This window comes from Pseudophryne corroboree, chromosome 1 (genome assembly GCF_028390025.1).
Source record: "Pseudophryne corroboree isolate aPseCor3 chromosome 1, aPseCor3.hap2, whole genome shotgun sequence".
Lineage (NCBI taxonomy): Eukaryota > Metazoa > Chordata > Amphibia > Anura > Myobatrachidae > Pseudophryne > Pseudophryne corroboree.
The window spans coordinates 544447427-544469000 of NC_086444.1; the positions used below are offsets into that span (position 1 = coordinate 544447427).

The 21574-nt window shown below is 39.8% G+C and overlaps 1 protein-coding gene and 1 pseudogene across 6 annotated transcripts in view; one reads left to right on the plus strand and one right to left on the minus strand.

Annotated features, from left to right (window-relative positions):
- LINGO2 (leucine rich repeat and Ig domain containing 2) overlaps positions 1-21574 on the plus strand; it is a 2057065-nt gene that overhangs the window by 782291 nt on the left and 1253200 nt on the right. The gene's annotated exons all lie outside the window — the stretch shown is intronic.
- LOC134946145 (5S ribosomal RNA) lies at positions 15612-15729 on the minus strand (annotated as a pseudogene).

Sequence of the window (21574 nt, forward strand, 5' to 3'; positions counted from 1 at the left end):
CTTAGAGTGTTGGGTTTGGCTGATCGGTGGTTGGGAGACTGCCAGTTACCATACCAACGCTGAGATCCCGGTTGTTAGTTGGCCGACAGGGATGGAGCTCAATGAAGCCCTTCGCGGGCTTGCTGTGCTCGCCACGCAGGGGGCTCGGTGGGTCTCTGCACTCACCACAGGTGTCGTGGACACCCACAAGTGGAAATAGCCCTTGCTGGTCGGCGGGCTGTTAACAGTTTGGGATCTCAGCATCAGTGTAGTGACCGCCGGTCACATAACCGCATCCCGTCTTAGATTGTGAGCATACACGCAGGACCCTTTTACTTCTTTTACTGCCTGTTAATACCCAGGCTTATTTTATTACAATGTTCCCAACTGAAAAACGCTATGGAATATGCTTGCACTATATAACACAATGTTGTTCACAATAATAAAATAAATGCAAATGAAGATGACTTGTTTGTACCGCAGCTACCAATAGCAGAAAGTATCCATTAGTAGCTTATTGTGCTTCCTAAAGCTACAATTTACTACAGTTAGTTCAAGACATATGCTGGTTTTCATGGAAAACTAATATACAGTAACTTAATGATGATTTAGAAGTAATTAAACAAAATGTGCTTAGCTATAAACAGCCGCTATTTGAGCAAAATGTGTCTGTGCTTAAGGTGAGACCAGTGATTTATTGAAAATTGAGTTACTTACATTATTAAATAAAGCTATGCCATTGGGCTGTATGTACCATTTATTGATTTTATCATAGATTGCTAATGCTGGCAAGTGTCTCAGTGTGATGTATTGATGTGTGTGGTATTTACCTAAGCGCCTTCAGTGCTGTGTTGTTAGATACTATTAAATGCATGCTAATTAAGGTGATCAAACTTCCTTCTGTTTACTTGCTCAAGGCAAACATTTAAGTACAGTAAGTGAATTAAGTAGATATAGAAATCTAAGATAAACATTAGATCATATGGCTAATTTATGTATTTATTTTATTTTTCTCATATGAGCAACATACTCTTTGTATGGTAGCCCCTAAAGGCTTATGTTGCATACAGGGAATAGTTTCTTATATAAAAAAAATGCTGAAGCAGAAATAGGTTAAAAACAACAACACAATAATTACCATAAATCTACAGTTTGTAAAGTGTAACAGCACTTATGGCAGATTCATGATCTTAATCACACCAACATTTCTGCTGTAATATGACACTATCATAAAGAGTATATATTTCTTATTTGTAAATGTCAGCACACACACACACACACACACACACACACACACACATATACTGTATACTGTAAACACACATACATACCAGGGACGTGTGGTGAGGTAAATGGATCAGGAGGCACTAGCTAGTATTAGAGCCAGATTTACACACAATATAAAGATGGAGTCACACTCATTGAGCATGGCTACATCGTAGGTGGGGCGGGCGGCGTGCCTAGGCATGCCTGCACCTCGGCCTGTCGCAGAGCATACACAGTCACTTCCATTCACTTTGAATGGGGCGCATGCGCCTCTACGAAGCACGCACGCCCTGTTTGCTCCTGGCGGTCCGCCTCGCTGGGTATGCCCAGGCACAGACGTACCATCGATGAGCGTGGCTCCATCTGTATGAACCCAAGGGTGCATGTGGGCATTATACACAGGTGCAGCAGTATAAACTCCTGGAAATTTGGTGGGCTTTAATCCGAGTTGTGTGGAAAAGATAGGCAGGAGAGGCACTGCCTCACCTGCCATAGACGTTTTACTTCAGAGTTTAAAAAAAAAAAATTATTAGAATAATACAAAGAAGATATTTCTAATATATTCTTTGTATTTTTCATATACTTTATTAAAATTCTGGCACAAACATTAGTATGACAGGAAAGGCTCTGCCTCACCCCACATTACTGATAGCTACATACATACATACATACATACATACATACATACATACATACACACAAACAGATACAGTACACATACTGAGAGCAGACTGGTGGCACTGTGAGAATGTGGGACGAGGGGGAGTCTGCTGTGGCTGCGCATGCACAGGAGTTCTCCCAGGATATTCTGTATACAGAGAGCTCCGCTGATTGGTTTGTGCTGAGCTGGAGACACAAAGCTGTGTCCGTCTCTAAAATAAACAAGTTAGCCCATCAGGGGGTGTTTCTAGGTACTCAGAAACCCCCCTGAGTGCGCCACTGACACTATTGCCTTTTTTTGTTATTGCCTGTTTTTGCAGTGTACATGCTCCAGAATCATGCTTACACAAGTATAGGTGATGCAGAGTTGTAGCACAACTCTATTTATGACTGATAGGGCACAACTGGGCTGTAAGAGCACTTTCTTACATAGTGAAAGTTCAGAGTGGACATGTGAATGGTACTGCGGGTTATGCAGAGTTAGGCAGAAGCCTCACTACACTTGTTTCCAGCTGTATGATTCGTGCCATGTACGGTATAGGCTAATGCAAGTGTGCCCTGATGATTAGGACATATATTAAACCAACTACACTGATAGGGGGTGGGAGCACAGCATAGATGCTTACAACTCGCATATGGGTGAAGATACGCATATAGGGGTTAATTCAGAGGTGGACACAGTGGCTAACCCTTTCAATGGACCAATGCTTTTTGATCTGCACATGCGCAGGATGCAGCACAGCTACAGACTTTGGATGATTGACTGTCTGCAGCCTTTTTGGGGGCAGGGATGGGATGCAGTTAAAATGCTGCCGGAAGGGATCCCAGCGGTCTAAATACCAATGTATGAATCCTGAATGGCGGCTTAATGTTGGCATCAAAATCCCAACGGAACTCGTGGTTAGGTTTAGGAGAGGGATTAGGGTGCAGGGACAGGAAAGGGATGGTTAGGTACTGGGTAGGGGGGATGGGGTTAGGCACTTCCAAGGGGAGGTTAGGGTTAGGCACCAAGTGTGGAGGGTAAAGTTTAGGCACCGGGAAATGGAGGGTTAGGGTTAGGCACCACTGGGGAAGGTTTGAGTTAGGCACCAACGGGGAGGGTTAGGATTAGGCACTGACAAGGGAGCGTTAGGGCAGGGGGAGGGGAGGGGAGGTTTATTACTGTCTAGAGGCTGTCGGGATTCTGATTAACGGGATGCAGCTGTCTGTACTCTGACCACCAGTATCCCATCCATCAGTATATCATACCGAATCCTCAGAGATAAGAGCATTACAAAAAACAGGGGCATGTCGGCATGCCGAAGCCAGTATCTGTGTCCTCTGATGCAGTTTCACTGGCATAAATTTGGCAGACACACTGAGTAAACTAAGAGTTTCCATGTATGATGCTGTGAATTATGGTTGTGATGTTGATCCAGTGCTGTGTCTTTGAATGCAGACATCAGATCAGAGAAGTTGCCGGTAGGTGTCTTTTTACACAAGTCACCTCCTATGGACTTTGATATTTTCGCACAGCTGCTGTGTACAAAGATGAATCGTCTGTGCCATTAGCATCCATTTCTGAATTAGGGGGTCATTCCGAGTTGATCGCACGTAGCAACTTTTTGCTGCCCGTGTGATCAACTAGACGCTGCCTATGGGGGAGTGTATTTCTGCATAGCAGGGCTGCGATTGCTTGTGCAGCCCTGCTATGAAAAAAGTTTCCTGTAAAAGAAGACCAGGGTAAGAGTTACTTACCCTGTGCAATCGATCCAGCGATGCAGGTCCCGGAATTGACGTCAGACATCCGCCCTCCAAATGCCTGGACACACCTGCGTTGGACTCACCACTCCCCGAAAATGGTGAATTGCCGCCTGGTTCTGTCTTCCTCCTTTCAATCTTCTTGCCGTTGCCGCTGCGACTGCTTTTCTCGCTAGCAGCATCGCTGCCTGGCGAAGGCCGTCGCCAGGCAACGATGTGCCTGCGCAAGGTGGACACCGTGCATACGCAGTTACGACCCGATTACACGGCTGCGAGGAAGCGCAGCATGTATTTGGGTCAGAATGACCCCCTTAGTCCCGTAATTCAGTGCACACATTGCAGGAGCAATTACAGATGACTTGTTAAAATGCAATTGTTGCAAAATGAATGGGCAGCTTTATTTTTGTAGTAGAGTGGGTGTGTTTCCGCACTCAAGATAAAAAAATATATATATATGTATATATAGTGTAGCGGTATGGCGGCGGCACTCAACCAGACTTCACAACTGCAGTTCAAAGATTTATTGCGCCAACATGTTTCGGGGATTAGACCCCGTCCTCAGGGCCAGAGGACGGGGTCTAATCCCCGAAACATGTTGGCGCAATAAATCTTTGAACTGCAGTTGTGAAGTCTGGTTGAGTGCCGCCGCCATACCGCTACACTACTTAGTGGAAGTAAGCTTCCACCAGGAGGGCACCGCAGCAGTTATCACACTTTAAGGGGAGTGCCGGGACCATTTGCAATTTATATGTATATATATATATATATATAGGTATACAGCTGAATCGGCACTCTTCACAATTATTAATGCAGTACTTGCGTGCCTTCTAGATAATCAATAAACAACATGGAACTCTCCTGGCAGAGAGAGTAATACGCGGCACTGCAGGATTTTTAAATAGCAAAAGTTTACTTCAACGTTTCGGGACCCAAAGTCCCGTCGTCAGGAAAAAATCATACACAAGATAACATGCAGAGATCTTACCTTATATCCCTTGTGTATCCTAGACTCCCCCTCGTCACTTCTCAAACTGCGCCTGAGCCGGGGCGCCGCCAGCGGGACGGAAAGGGCGTGTCGCATGTTAACGACGTCAGACCCACAAATCCCAGCGGTTGCTAGGCAACACTCTAGTGCGTCTCCCTGTGCACGGCGCGATCTGAAAAAGACACAGGTTAGAAGTAGTTACACATCATATACCCACCAAGTGTAAAAGAAAAACTTATAAAGAACATTTGAACACTGTGGCACCGAATGGCCTGAATGAACGGATTACGTGGAACTCTTTGATTTAGATATCAGATGGCCTGTTGGTTTAGCATTATTAGCTCTGCATCAATGCGGCCAGCCATTCTATATTTTCTGCATGTTCTTAGGAGACATTAGTTTTTACAATACTTTACTAATTATTAAAACCATATACCATATAAAATATGTATATTACAAGGAAGCGCATATATATTTTGATCTTTTGATTACAATTATATATTTATTTATTGTTTAATAATCCGATTTCTTGTTAATGCACAACATAAAAATAAATAAAATCTTTAAAACACACCAGGGCTGCAATATTGAAATGTCCAGAACTGTGACTATTACCGTCCAAATAACCCTATACCGCTGGAGCTCCAATATAGATTTTTCTTTAAGCACACAAAGTGCTATTTATATAACTCCCCGGTGAAGAGCTGGTTATTTTGTGACGATGTCCGTTATTACTTTGTATCCACAGACTGAAACAATAAGTTTGGTAGAAACTGCAAGTGTTTACAGTTGTGTCTGCCGCACAACAACTTGTGTCACCCTCTTCTATCCCCACCGCCAATGTTTAATGCTCACCACAGCCGTAGATTGAAACCTCCGTCAGGCTGGATCTTGTGCAGTTGAAGCCGAGGTTTTCCGGCGGGAGCGGCTGTGTCTGCAGCGTCCACAAGGGAAGGGTGTACACTTTCAAAGTTGGTTTCTGGCAATTTCTCCAAATTGTCCTCTGGCATAGAGGGATTCCGTGCCGCCTGCTGGTGTTTTAAAATTGTTCCTTAACGCGTTTCTCCGTGCTTTCAATCTCACGGTTTCATCAGAAGGTATTGAGGTGCATTCTGTTGTCCGTATTTAAATGCCAGGTACCCAATCAATATAGAGCATTAATTAGCATTAATTAGCACAGGTGTGATGATCTTTTAAACCTGTGTTTTCTTTTTTCATTCTTTCACACATTAAACACTATAATAAATTATAGCATAAGGCAACAATCTATTTATGTTTATTATACAAATATATAAAACCCATTTACTTTGTACTATATAGTCTCCATACTATACATTTATTTATTCATTTGTATTAACACGAGACATAGGAGTTAATTTTCATCTTAAATCTTTTTAAATAATAACTATATTTTTATAACACTCAGTGTGGAGCCGAGTGGCTCAAGAGGCTAAGGCCCCTGTCTGTAAACAGACAGACCCGGGTTCGAATCACCTCCAAACCCAGGAAGAACAAATTTTTTAAATTTTTTTCTGTTTATTAAATATTTATCTTATATATTAATTATGCTTACTATAGCTATCATAACCAGACGTAACCCGATTCCAAAATATATCACAATTATCTAGACTCTCATAACATGATTATATTACGTATTCCACATATATATAGTGAATTTAACAGTACACATAGAGATCTTTATATGTACATAATTATCACAAACCATGTTATTCGACAGAGGATCAAATTTATCACACTATCCCATACTCTCATAGGATTATCAGAACCTTCAGACATTTGTAATCTAAGCTCCTTTATAATCTCAACATATATATGCACACACACCAGACGTTTTATTCTCCACATTTTTTGTGTGTATGTGTGTATATACATACACAGATACATAGCTCACTTCTTTCGTACTTTCAGATTCTGTATTTATTTCTTAATCCTTTGAAAGACATGTATGACCTGACAATGTTCCCCAGTGGTTTCTTTCTATACACATTATACATTCAGATTGCTCATTTGGATGTCCTATATATTATTCATCTCAATTGAATCATTCAAGCCATTCGGAAACAATGTACCCAGGGAGAAGATCCAAAAAGCTTCGCGTTTGCATAGAAGATTGAATCTATCTCCCCCTCTTGTTGTACTTTGAACATGTTCCACTCCTTGTATCCTAATTACTGAGGTGTTGCTATGATGTTTATACTTCACATGTCGTACTAAGCTATGTGTACTGACACCCCGCCTAATGTTATTTTTATGTTCTAAACATCTGATGTGCAACATCCTAGTCGTGCGGCCCACGTATTGTATGCCACACACACATGTGATCACATATATGACATATGTCGTGCGGCAATTAATGCGTTGTTGTATATTAAACGTGGAGCCATTTGAATAGGATGTAACAGTTATACTTTTATCTAGCATAGTATTACAGGTGGTGCATCCTAGTTTTCTACATTTGTAATTCCCCCTTTCTGTATTGAACTTCTGTAACCATGTGTAGTTAGAAACATTTTTTGTAGCTTCATAGTGACTTGGTGCTAAGAAGTTTTTCAAACTAGAAGCCTTTTTAAAGATAACTTGTGGTTTGTCTATTAGTTCTTTAGATAAGATCCTATCAGTTTTTAAAATAGGATAATTCTTATGAATAATACGTTTGATCTCTTTTGAACAGGCATTATATTTTGTTATGAATCTAGGTTGACCATCATTGATGGAGTCCTTCACATCCTCTTTCTTTTTATAGATAAGTAGGGACTCTCTATCACATTTCAAAGCCTCATTAAAAGCATGATCTATAATGTCTATAGGATAATTTTGTTCTTTAAATGCTTGAGTTAATTCTAGAGCTTGAGTTTCAAATTGTTCTATTGTTGAACAGTTTCTACGGAGTCGAAGATACTGACTTTTTGGTATATTATCGAGCCAGGGGCGGTGGTGACTGCTGTGATAATTTAAAAAATTGTTAGTATCGACCGCTTTCTTAAAAGTAGAGGTACTGATAAGATTATCTTCTACTTTGAGGGCGATATCTAAGAAAGTTATTGCTGATTCGTGTATTGTGCTAGTGAAAGATAACCCAAATTCATTATTATTAAGATATGACAAGAATTCCTCAATCTGATGTACATCCCCATCCCAGATAAAAAACATATCATCAATATATCTTCCATATAGCACCAGGTTCGCCCCGAATGGACCATCCCAGACATACTTGTCTTCTAGGTGGCCCATATAGATGTTAGCTAAACTCGGGGCGAACCTGGTGCCCATTGCAACTCCCAATGTCTGTAAATAAAATTTGGTGTTGAATGTGAAGTAATTGTGAGTCATAATAAATTCGACCGCCTCCAAAACAAACCGTCTTTTAACTATTTCCAGTGATCTATCAGTGCTTAATGTGATTTCAAGTGCCTCAAGACCTAATTTGTGAGGTATATTGGAGTACAATGACTCCACATCACAGGTCATAAATAGATAACTATTTTTCCATTTTATGTTTTTAATTAAATTAATAAAGTGAGTAGAATCTCTAATATATGATCTAAGGCTTAAAACATGTGGCTGTAAATGATAATCAACAAAAGCAGAAAGATTGGAAGTGAGGGACCCTACACCAGATATTATGGGACGCCCAGGAGGTGCATGTAGTGACTTGTGAATCTTTGGGAGGTGATAGTATGTAGGAATAACTGGGTGTGTGGTAAATAGGAAAGAATATTCAGACTTAGATATCGCCCCCTCTTCTAATGCCACATCTAGAAACTCTTTCAGTTCCTTCTGATATTTGGAGGTAGGATCAAATTCAAGAATTTTATAGAACAAGATGTTATTCAATTGTCTGTATGCCTCCTTCAGATAATCCTCCGTATTTTGTACCACTGTCCCCCCGCCCTTGTCTGCAGCCCTGATGGTGAGTGATTTATCTTTAGTTAAGTTGTTCAGGGCCCTTCTCTCTTGGGAATGTAAATTATCTCTCTTCTTTGTTATTGTCTTTGAATTTTGACATAATGATCTCATATCATTTAGGGTTATATTGAAAAAGGTCTCTATCCCCCCACTAAGTTGATTGGTAGGATAGAATTCTGATTTCTTTTTGAAAGGGCCTTTCCTATTCTTATCAGCCTCATATTAAAGTACCTCACCAGTCTGGCTTTTGCTTTCTTGTTCTAATTCAATAAGGATGTTTAGAGGCAATAAATCTGCATCATCCAAAATCACAGGATGTCCCTCTATATCTTGTTTTTTCAAGCTTTTAGTAGCAAAATAGCGTTTTCTACATAGATCTCGAGTGTATCGATTGAGCTCTACATAGAGTCCAAACAAGTCAGGTTTTTGTGATGGTGCAAATTTAAGACCCTTAGCAATTAATGCCTTTTCACTTTCACTGAGTACACGTGAAGAGAGGTTAAATAGACCTTTATTTCTTAGTCTTTCCTTGCGCTTTTTGATAAGTTCCCTTCTTCCACCTCTTCTTCCTCTGTATCTAGCTCTTTTCTTTTTGGCGAATTGGTTTGTAGGGCCTGATATCTGTTCTTGTTTTTCCATATTGGATACAGTCTCTGATCTAAAAAAGAAGAGGTGGAGGTATCTTCTGTATGTGATTCAATATTCCTAGGTGTTGTTTTTGATCTAGCTCCTTGTGTATATGCCCTTGTCCTGTTGTCAGGACTTCTTTTATATTTATTGTACTGTTGCGCTCTTTGTCCAGACTCACGTGTAAATTCTCTCCTTTGTTCCCTCTGTGAACCTGTATTATAATGGAGTCGTTCATTTTCTCTAGATGTAATTCTATCCCTAGGGGGGAATTGTTGTCTGTTGTTTCTTGGTCTGCTACTTGATCTAAAGCTTTCAGAGTTTAATCTGTGTCTCCTATTGTAGGATCTTACTTGACCCTGTTTATAGTCTCCTTGGTCCCTAGATAGTTTTTTTTTTTTATTCGTAATGATAGTCTGTTCAAACTCTTCGACTTTACAATTAACAGTACGATCAAAGTTCCTGAAATCAGTTCTAACTTCAAATGGTTGTAACAATTTTTGTATATTTTCAATTTCCATAGAGATGGCTTTCACTTTGTCATCTCTATATGAAATTAACAACTCCATAAGTGCAAAGGAACATGTGTCTAGTATATTATTCCATTTTTCAGTTAATTTGTCATCATCTTTGAATGAGCATGACTTAAATATCCTTAGCCCTCTGGGTATCATCTTTTCTTTTACATATCTCTTTAATAGCATTTTATCTAGCCAATGCCGAGTTTCATCCTTTAGCAGATTTTCTAATCTGCCAAATAACTGATGCATATCCAGAGGGTTAATTTGATCTCCTTCTCCCACATTTTCCTTATTTATTAGTTCATTTAGAATCAGGTTACGTCTGGTATTTCTCTCTCCTATGTCTCTACGTGTTGCCATACTAACAAGTGCTGCTCAAAACTTAGTAGAAAAAAGCCACAGCAAAGAAACCCTACACAGTTAAGACTGTTCAACCCCCAATGTTAAAACTGTCAAAACTGTGTAACAATCAAGCGCACTGAACTTATCTCCTTTTGATCGGTATCAATTTAAAAATATATTTGCAGCTCCCAATGGAGTACTCTACCTTACTCCAAGCATAAACACTAAAACCATATACCATATAAAATATGTATATTACAAGGAAGCGCATATATATTTTGATCTTTTGATTACAATTATATATTTATTTATTGTTTAATAATCCGATTTCTTGTTAATGCACAACATAAAAATAAATAAAATCTTTAAAACACACCAGGGCTGCAATATTGAAATGTCCAGAACTGTGACTATTACCGTCCAAATAACCCTATACCGCTGGAGCTCCAATATAGATTTTTCTTTAAGCACACAAAGTGCTATTTATATAACTCCCCGGTGAAGAGCTGGTTATTTTGTGACGATGTCCGTTATTACTTTGTATCCACAGACTGAAACAATAAGTTTGGTAGAAACTGCAAGTGTTTACAGTTGTGTCTGCCGCACAACAACTTGTGTCACCCTCTTCTATCCCCACCGCCAATGTTTAATGCTCACCACAGCCGTAGATTGAAACCTCCGTCAGGCTGGATCTTGTGCAGTTGAAGCCGAGGTTTTCCGGCTTATCATTTACAGCCACATGTTTTAAGCCTTAGATCATATATTAGAGATTCTACTCACTTTATTAATTTAATTAAAAACATAAAATGGAAAAATAGTTATCTATTTATGACCTGTGATGTGGAGTCATTGTACTCCAATATACCTCACAAATTAGGTCTTGAGGCACTTGAAATCACATTAAGCACTGATAGATCACTGGAAATAGTTAAAAGACGGTTTGTTTTGGAGGCGGTCGAATTTATTATGACTCACAATTACTTCACATTCAACACCAAATTTTATTTACAGACATTGGGAGTTGCAATGGGCACCAGGTTCGCCCCGAGTTTAGCTAACATCTATATGGGCCACCTAGAAGACAAGTATGTCTGGGATGGTCCATTCGGGGCGAACCTGGTGCTATATGGAAGATATATTGATGATATGTTTTTTATCTGGGATGGGGATGTACATCAGATTGAGGAATTCTTGTCATATCTTAATAATAATGAATTTGGGTTATCTTTCACTAGCACAATACACGAATCAGCAATAACTTTCTTAGATATCGCCCTCAAAGTAGAAGATAATCTTATCAGTACCTCTACTTTTAAGAAAGCGGTCGATACTAACAATTTTTTAAATTATCACAGCAGTCACCACCGCCCCTGGCTCGATAATATACCAAAAAGTCAGTATCTTCGACTCCGTAGAAACTGTTCAACAATAGAACAATTTGAAACTCAAGCTCTAGAATTAACTCAAGCATTTAAAGAACAAAATTATCCTATAGACATTATAGATCATGCTTTTAATGAGGCTTTGAAATGTGATAGAGAGTCCCTACTTATCTATAAAAAGAAAGAGGATGTGAAGGACTCCATCAATGATGGTCAACCTAGATTCATAACAAAATATAATGCCTGTTCAAAAGAGATCAAACGTATTATTCATAAGAATTATCCTATTTTAAAAACTGATAGGATCTTATCTAAAGAACTAATAGACAAACCACAAGTTATCTTTAAAAAGGCTTCTAGTTTGAAAAACTTCTTAGCACCAAGTCACTATGAAGCTACAAAAAATGTTTCTAACTACACATGGTTACAGAAGTTCAATACAGAAAGGGGGAATTACAAATGTAGAAAACTAGGATGCACCACCTGTAATACTATGCTAGATAAAAGTATAACTGTTACATCCTATTCAAATGGCTCCACGTTTAATATACAACAACGCATTAATTGCCGCACGACATATGTCATATATGTGATCACATGTGTGTGTGGCATACAATACGTGGGCCGCACGACTAGGATGTTGCACATCAGATGTTTAGAACATAAAAATAACATTAGGCGGGGTGTCAGTACACATAGCTTAGTACGACATGTGAAGTATAAACATCATAGCAACACCTCAGTAATTAGGATACAAGGAGTGGAACATGTTCAAAGTACAACAAGAGGGGGAGATAGATTCAATCTTCTATGCAAACGCGAAGCTTTTTGGATCTTCTCCCTGGGTACATTGTTTCTGAATGGCTTGAATGATTCAATTGAGATGAATAATATATAGGACATCCAAATGAGCAATCTGAATGTATAATGTGTATAGAAAGAAACCACTGGGGAACATTGTCAGGTCATACATGTCTTTCAAAGGATTAAGAAATAAATACAGAATCTGAAAGTACGAAAGAAGTGAGCTATGTATCTGTGTATGTATATACACACATACACACAAAAAATGTGGAGAATAAAACGTCTGGTGTGTGTGCATATATATGTTGAGATTATAAAGGAGCTTAGATTACAAATGTCTGAAGGTTCTGATAATCCTATGAGAGTATGGGATAGTGTGATAAATTTGATCCTCTGTCGAATAACATGGTTTGTGATAATTATGTACATATAAAGATCTCTATGTGTACTGTTAAATTCACTATATATATATGTGGAATACGTAATATAATCATGTTATGAGAGTCTAGATAATTGTGATATATTTTGGAATCGGGTTACGTCTGGTTATGATAGCTATAGTAAGCATAATTAATATATAAGATAAATATTTAATAAACAGAAAAAAATTTAAAAAATTTGTTCTTCCTGGGTTTGGAGGTGATTCGAACCCGGGTCTGTCTGTTTACAGACAGGGGCCTTAGCCTCTTGAGCCACTCGGCTCCACACTGAGTGTTATAAAAATATAGTTATTATTTAAAAAGATTTAAGATGAAAATTAACTCCTATGTCTCGTGTTAATACAAATGAATAAATAAATGTATAGTATGGAGACTATATAGTACAAAGTAAATGGGTTTTATATATTTGTATAATAAACATAAATAGATTGTTGCCTTATGCTATAATTTATTATAGTGTTTAATGTGTGAAAGAATGAAAAAAGAAAACACAGGTTTAAAAGATCATCACACCTGTGCTAATTAATGCTAATTAATGCTCTATATTGATTGGGTACCTGGCATTTAAATACGGACAACAGAATGCACCTCAATACCTTCTGATGAAACCGTGAGATTGAAAGCACGGAGAAACGCGTTAAGGAACAATTTTAAAACACCAGCAGGCGGCACGGAATCCCTCTATGCCAGAGGACAATTTGGAGAAATTGCCAGAAACCAACTTTGAAAGTGTACACCCTTCCCTTGTGGACGCTGCAGACACAGCCGCTCCCGCCGGAAAACCTCGGCTTCAACTGCACAAGATCCAGCCTGACGGAGGTTTCAATCTACGGCTGTGGTGAGCATTAAACATTGGCGGTGGGGATAGAAGAGGGTGACACAAGTTGTTGTGCGGCAGACACAACTGTAAACACTTGCAGTTTCTACCAAACTTATTGTTTCAGTCTGTGGATACAAAGTAATAACGGACATCGTCACAAAATAACCAGCTCTTCACCGGGGAGTTATATAAATAGCACTTTGTGTGCTTAAAGAAAAATCTATATTGGAGCTCCAGCGGTATAGGGTTATTTGGACGGTAATAGTCACAGTTCTGGACATTTCAATATTGCAGCCCTGGTGTGTTTTAAAGATTTTATTTATTTTTATGTTGTGCATTAACAAGAAATCGGATTATTAAACAATAAATAAATATATAATTGTAATCAAAAGATCAAAATATATATGCGCTTCCTTGTAATATACATATTTTATATGGTATATGGTTTTAGTGTTTATGCTTGGAGTAAGGTAGAGTACTCCATTGGGAGCTGCAAATATATTTTTAAATTGATACCCATCAAAAGGAGATAAGTTCAGTGCGCTTGATTGTTACACAGTTTTGACAGTTTTAACATTGGGGGTTGAACAGTCTTAACTGTGTAGGGTTTCTTTGCTTTACTAATTATGTATTTATATTTCCTTTCACCTATGCATTTTTCTCTGATTTGATCCCACATGATTTGTTTGCTCTATGGTATGCTCTTTATTATGGTTTGTTCTTTATAAGTTTTTTCTGTCCCGCTGGCGGCGCCCCGGCTCAGGCGCGGTTTGAGAAGTGACGAGGGGGAGTCTAGGATACACAAGGGATATAAGGTAAGATCTCTGCATGTTATCTTGTGTATGATTATTTCCTGACGACGGGACTTTGGGTCCCGAAACGTTGAAGTAAACTTTTGCTATTTAAAAATCCTGCAGTGCCGCGTATTACTCTCTCTGCCAGGAGAGTTCCATGTTGTTTATATATATATATATATATATATTTAGCAAGTATAGATGAAAAACCGTGTGGTCTTCAGTATGCCGACTGATGGGATCCCGGCGCACAGTATACCGGCGCCGGGATCCCGACAGCCGGCATACCGACACTTATACTCCCTCGTGGGGATCCACGACCACCCTGCAGGGAGAATAAAATAGCGTGGCGTGCGTAGCGCGCCACCGTACCCATAGCGTGGCAAGCGCAGCAAGCCCGCAAGGGGCTCATTTGCGCTCACCACACTGTCGGTAAGCCGGCGGTCGGGCTCCCGGCGCCAGTATGCTGGTTTACCGGGAGCCCGACCGCTGGCATACCGTAGTGAACCCGAAAAACCAACGTATTCAGGTATGGAACTGCTATATTGCTCATAAACGAACTGTTGGCTGTGCACCTAGGGTTCAGTAGAGCACCACTGGTTAGTAAAATTGCGTAAAATAAGAAAGAAAAAGAACAAAGAAATATGAGACTGTGCTTTGACTTAAAAATATATTTATATATTAATACATTAAAAAGACACTACAATACATAGATACCGGCCAGTATCTTAATACACATACCGTATATTACATATGAAAAAAATGTATATAGTATAACACCACTACAGCAATATATTCCAAATCGTCCTGTAATAGGATAATATATTAGTACCAGTACCGAATGAGATTTCAATTAAAAAGTAAAGCTGGAGTTGGCCTCAAAAAATAAATGAGCACACTTTGCACCACACCAAAGCTTTTCCTACTAAGAAAGAAAAAGACCCTTTTCTGGCACACTCCTTCATAGAAAATTTATATTGTGTATATTTAGTTATATTTAAAATGTAACATTTATTAAAGTTTGTTTATAAAAAGAGAGAGAGAGAAAAAAAGAGTGCTTATTTGGATAAATTTTAATGCTGAAATTAAGAATATGCAGTGGGATATACTTTTTAGTCCTAAAATTTGGATTTGATGGCAGCAACCTCTGGTAAGTATTTTATTACACCATATCTTATTGGTTTACAGAACAATACTACAAAATAATTTCTTGTTCAAATATTTCAAGTGAAGACTCATGTGACATAATACAGATAAGAGTAGGAAATGAAAAGGAAAGATATGAATCTGCTTTCAACGTTAGACTGGATTCTGTTTAACCCAGAACCTACTACTCCAGATATTCCCTGCGGGTCCCCCTCCAAGTACTGATCAGGCCCAACACTTGATCACTTCCAAGATCAGACGAGATTGGGTAATTAAAGTGTGGTTTGGTAGTAGATTGGAATGCATCTCTTCCTGAATCGTTAATGAGAGTTCACGGATATTGAAAATTAACGGTAAGTATCACAATGGAAGAGAGAGAGATCAAGTATCAGGTGAAATATGGATCTGCTGTTGGCGTTAGACAGTGAATGAACTGTCAGTTGAAAAACTGCCACAGGGACTCGCTGAATCGCCAATGAGAGTCCTTCAAATTAGGAAGGTGATACAGGTAAGAGAGTATACTGTGGTTAATGCTATTTTTGTCACATATTATTAAACTTCCATTAACCAGTGAGTATAGAGTTCACCTGCAGATAGATGTATACACTGTGCAGTTAGCAAGTTCCTATGACCGATTGTCATTATCTCGGTATACAATTAATGGTTGAAATTGGACCCATGATTATGCGATAACACATGGGAGCGGGGATAAGTCTCCTGACTGATTCCATGTGTTACCGCTGTTCCGGAAGGATACTTATTGTGGATTATGCTTCGGATGCCTGAGACATAATCCCTGATAAATTCCAGCACTGGGGGGAGGAGAGCGCCATATCAGGGCTAATTGGATAGTGTTATAATGCAAAAGTTTATTTATTTGTTTTGTAACAGTGATGAATGTTTTCTTGCTGTGATACATACTGTAGGTTTACTTTACGACAGATAAAATTGTATTACAGTGTCTCAAACTTACTAAGTAATTGAGAATTATTATTTTAATAAGTCATATGTTTTACAATGGACTGGAGTAAAATCACCACCTGCAAATCTGTGTTAAATAGAAAAAGTACTGAGCTGTGTTTCCTCATTGTAAAAGTAATACTGTGATACAAAAAACTGTTGTATGCAAACATGTCTTACATACTGTTTTTTTGTGACAAACTCAGAATAGGTAAAAAGGTAAAAACTCCGGTTTTCAAGGTCAATAGTCAATATGGATTAGATATCCAGAATCTGCAAAATGGGGCATTCTGTTTTTGCAGCAGAAAGCACTGATAAAGTACACCAGCTGCTCTCGCTGTTCTTTCTCAGCCTGTTTTCATGTCTTATATAAAAGCGGAATTACAATTCCTAGTGCATACGTAACAGATGCTGCTAAGGAATTTGAAAGAGACAGTCACATAATTCTTCTGCACCAAAAAAAAAAAGTTTGAAGATCACCTTGTCTTTTAAGCTTCAGAAACAAAGTCAAAGACTAAGCTTGTTTATATATAACCACAGACAATAGAACATAATTGTACAGTCATCTACCGTTCACCTGTGTAGACTTTTGAAACTTTTTAATCTTAACCAAACTGTTTGGAAGCAAGATGGCCAATGACAGAATGTTTATCTTAGACCCAGATATAAGAGCCACAATCCTTGCACACCAGATGGCCTGTTTGTCAGTAGCAGTGACTCTCAAAGAGATCACATTTTGTGTAACAATTTCAGCAGAGATGATCTATTTGCTTTGCTAATAGCTATACTTGTATTAAGATTAAATAAAGGTACAGTATACATGAAGAAGATGTTTGTGTTGTCTTGTCTTTAAATATACGGGATTGATTATCCATAATCAAACATTAACAATGGATCTAATTGTCAACAATACTGTGTATTGTGGTCATACTACTGTATAATGAAGGACAGCAACACAATATGACATCACCTATGGTGTCTATTATCCTTCTGCAACACTACTCTGCCATTCAACAGAATGAGGCTGTCATTCAACAAAAATCTGTAAATACGCAGAAGGCAATCATCTGGACATATAAAAACACTATCTGTATACAGAGCATACTGTAGAGTATGTAGAAATGTGAAGTCTTAATACCTTATTTTCTTTCTTTCATGAAGGCTGATCATTTTACATCATAAGGAAAGAAAATAACCTCAATTGCACTGAGCAATAAATAAAGGGAAACTGCTGACCCAAACTGCTGCAAACAAGGGACTGCCATGCATTAAAAGGATACACAGTATATTATACTTGCAGCCATGTATCCAGCATAATAACAATGCAGTGTGTGTGGTGGGTGCTGTTTCTGTGGATTCAAACAAAATTTATTCAATCTTAAAAACAAAGACATATAAAAACTAAATTCAGCAATAATTCTATATACATAGAACCACAATAAATGAGGTTAGTAATTACCTGTATATAGTGTTCTCTATATTGTAAACTGTGCTAACCACTCATCAAATGTCTTAAGTTAAGACCACAGATAGCAGAAAGTACTTGGAGTGATTCCCATGTTGTGGAACACTCTAATGATTGCATCCAGTGCAAGACATTGTGCTAGTTCTCATGTGAGCAAAAGGAGGCACTGCATGAACAAAATCTGTTATCCTGGTCCAGACAAATCTAAAAGTCACAAAAGAAGAAAAATGACATGCAGTACTCTAGCTGCCTAGTGTTCTAGACCATGTTATGGAGAGATGATGACATGTGATGGTCACAAGGTGCCCTATGCCCTTTTGTTTTCCATCATATAGGAATGATTTCTTTATAGGTCAAAGTAGGCCTTTCTTACCTCTAAATACCTTTCTGGCAGTCTCCCAATCAACAACAATTAATAGCTACACTGGTTTCCATTAATCTGACTTTCACATAAAATTAAATTTGTAGATTTAATGCAAGGAATTTTCTGAGCTTTGCAGCACTTGAACTAGCAGACATAATGATATACTGATACAATGGCTGACAACAAACAAGTAACCTGGCCTTCTGTTTCAGCTAAACCACCTAACAATCTTGCTCAGACAAACATGTTCTGTATGGCAGCAGGGAATACAGTAAAGAGAAGATTAGAGAAGAAATGGAAATTCTATTACAAAGAATGTTTGTAAAGGCTGTCTTAATTAGATAAAATATGAAAATGGACATCTGTATATCTCTGTATAGTTACATACAGTACCATCATTAAGGAAGCTGAAGTGTGGCAAAAAAAGGTTTGTTTTATACTATATCAAATAATCTTTTATAGGATGGTTTACTGGCAACTAAAACAAACATCAGGCAACAGGGGGTAAAGCTACTAATCACCATTTCTCTACATCAGCAAGCGTGGGTGTGTAGGGCTGGGGAATATCACATGATGACATCACTGCAAATAAATCTAAAGAGCCAGGGGATGAGAGAAGGTTGCTAAAAATACTCGATATCCTCCAGACTGGCATGTAGAGACTCTGATGATCTCAATGGATCAGACGTAAAACTGCATTAATCATTAAGTCCTGAGGGGTGGGTGGAGGGCATGAATCACCGCCATCCTTGCTTTAACAGACTCAGACGTACCTCATGTTTGATGTAATAAGTTGCCTAGTTTTAAAAATGTTAATTCCTGTGACCCATATTATTCCTGCACATTATAGGGGTCATTCAGGTGTGGATACAAAGTGGCGGTTGTGCGCATATAGGCCCTCATTCCGAGTTGATCACACCAAGCAACATATTGCTGCTGGTGCGATCAACTAATCTCCGCCTATGAGTCCTCATTCCGAGTTGTTCGCTCGGTAATTTTCTTCGCATCTCAGCGATTTTCCGCTAATTGCGCATGCGCAATGTTCGCACTGCGACTGCACCAAGTAAATTTGCTAAGAAGTTTGGTATTTTACTCACGGCATTACGATGTTTTTTCTTCATTCTGGTGATCGGAGTGTGATTGACAGGAAGTGGGTGTTTCTGGGCGGAAACTGGCCGTTTTATGGGAGTTTGTGAAAAAACGCTGCCGTTTCTGGGAAAAACGCGGGAGTGGCTGAAGAAACGGGGGAGTGTCTGGGCGAACGCTGGGTGTGTTTGTGACGTCAAACCAGGAACGACAAGCACTGAACTGATCGCACTGGAAGAGTAAGTCTCGAGCTACTCAGAAACTGCACAGAAAAATCTTTTCGCAATATTGCGAATACTTCGTTCGCAATTCTGGAAAGCTAAGATACACTCCCAGAGGGCAGCGGCTTAGCGTGTGTACTGCTGCGAAAAGCGGCTAGCGAGCGAACAACTCGGAATGAGGGCCATGGGGTAGTGTATTTTAGCATAGCAGGGCTGCGATCGCTTGTGCAGCCCTGCTATGCTAAAAAAGTTTCACACAAAACAAGACTAGCCCTAGACCTACTTACCCTGTGCGACGGATCCAGCGATGCAGGTCCCGGCTTTGACTTCAGACATCCGCCCTCCGTTTGCCTGGACACGCCTGTGTTTTTCTTACGACTCCCCGAAAATGGCTGGAAACAGTGAATATCCGCCCCAGAACGCCTCCCACCTGTCCATCTTCTTGTGATCGCCGCTGCAATCACATTTGATGCGCATGTGCAAACCGTCCGCTGCGCATGCGCATTTCTGACCCGTTCACACCGCAGCAAAGAACCGCTGCGTGCGGACGGGTCAGAATGACCCCCATAGTTCAATGTTTTTGCACTGCTCATGCATATGAGCCACAGTGTGTTTGAACAGCAAGTGTTTTGCAAGTGCATCACAGCAAGATTTTAGTTGCAAAGTGAGTAACATGAAGTTAGCATTTGGGGGTGGTAACTAGGGAGGCCAATCCCAGGCCATTTTTTCAATGCCAGGATTCAGGATTGAAAAACACTCAATTCCAGGATTCCCGGGATCCTGGGATTGCAGTATGGATTGGTGTAGGAAGCAAAGAGAGTGAGTGTGGGGGGCAGTGAGGAAGGGTGTAGGGAGCAGCAAGTGAGGGTGAGTGTATGGAGCAGTGACAGTGAAGGAGGATGGAAGTAGGGAACTGTGAGGGAGGATGAGAGTAGGGAACAGTGAGGGAGGATGGGAGTAGGGAGCAGTGAGGGAGTATGTAAGTAGAGAGCAGTGGGGAGGGTGGGCATATGGAGCAGTGTATGGAGTGTATTTGGAGTCTCCTGTCCCCTTTCCATGTGTGTCCCAATATGGAGAGGTTTCGGTTGCAGGCTCATGGCTCTCCATTTTAAAGCCATCATTTATTTGCAAGGGTATCAGCCCTTCTTCTGTTCCTCAAGCAGCACAAACTGAAGCCTATTTGGGTACCAGTCAGTGCATGGAGACCCGTTAGTGCTGTATAGCTCTTCACCACCTGGGTATCATGACGGGCAGCCGTATATACACAGACAGTGCTGGCAACATGTTAAACGAAGCATCCCAGCTGCCAGCCAATTGGAGCTGCAGCTGAAGCTGCTTCCATGATTGGCTGCTGGTCCACAAGCTCGAATTGGCTGATGGCCGGCACTACACTGGCACCATCAGTGTGTCCATGGGTACCAGCAGTGTGTCCATGGCAGCTCCATATACCCAGCTGCCACCCAAGCCACACAGTTGGGCAGCGTTTTAGCCAAGTGCTCAGTGCTGCCCAGCAACATTGAGCATGCACAACCTAATCCTGAGAATCCTGAGATTGGAAGCTCATATCACTGGATTCAAATCCCAGCATTTTTGGGCCAAAATGCCATGATCCCACTGATCCCAATCCCGGGATTGGCCTGCCTAGTGGTAAAATGGAGTGGTCTTGCGAATGCAGATGTGTCATGGCTGTTTGGACTGCATTTTCTGGGCATGCATATATTAGCAGATGCAAACATATTTGTTACTGGAGAGGCCTGTGTATCCCAGAAGATAAGATCAGCCTGTGCGCCTTCAGTGGCCCTCAGGCTATGCATAGCAATGCAATGTGTGATGATGTTTGCGATGTTTCTGCAATAATACGGCACTATATGCAAATGATGTGATCACAGTGGGCGTCCTTTTACATGGGTTACCTTATGTACATATTACCATATAATTGCAATTGCATACGGCAAATCATTGCAACAGGATTAGGAAGAACAATGCACCTGAATGATCCTCTATATACATTCTATTCAAGTGAACACTAACAAAATAAAATGCAA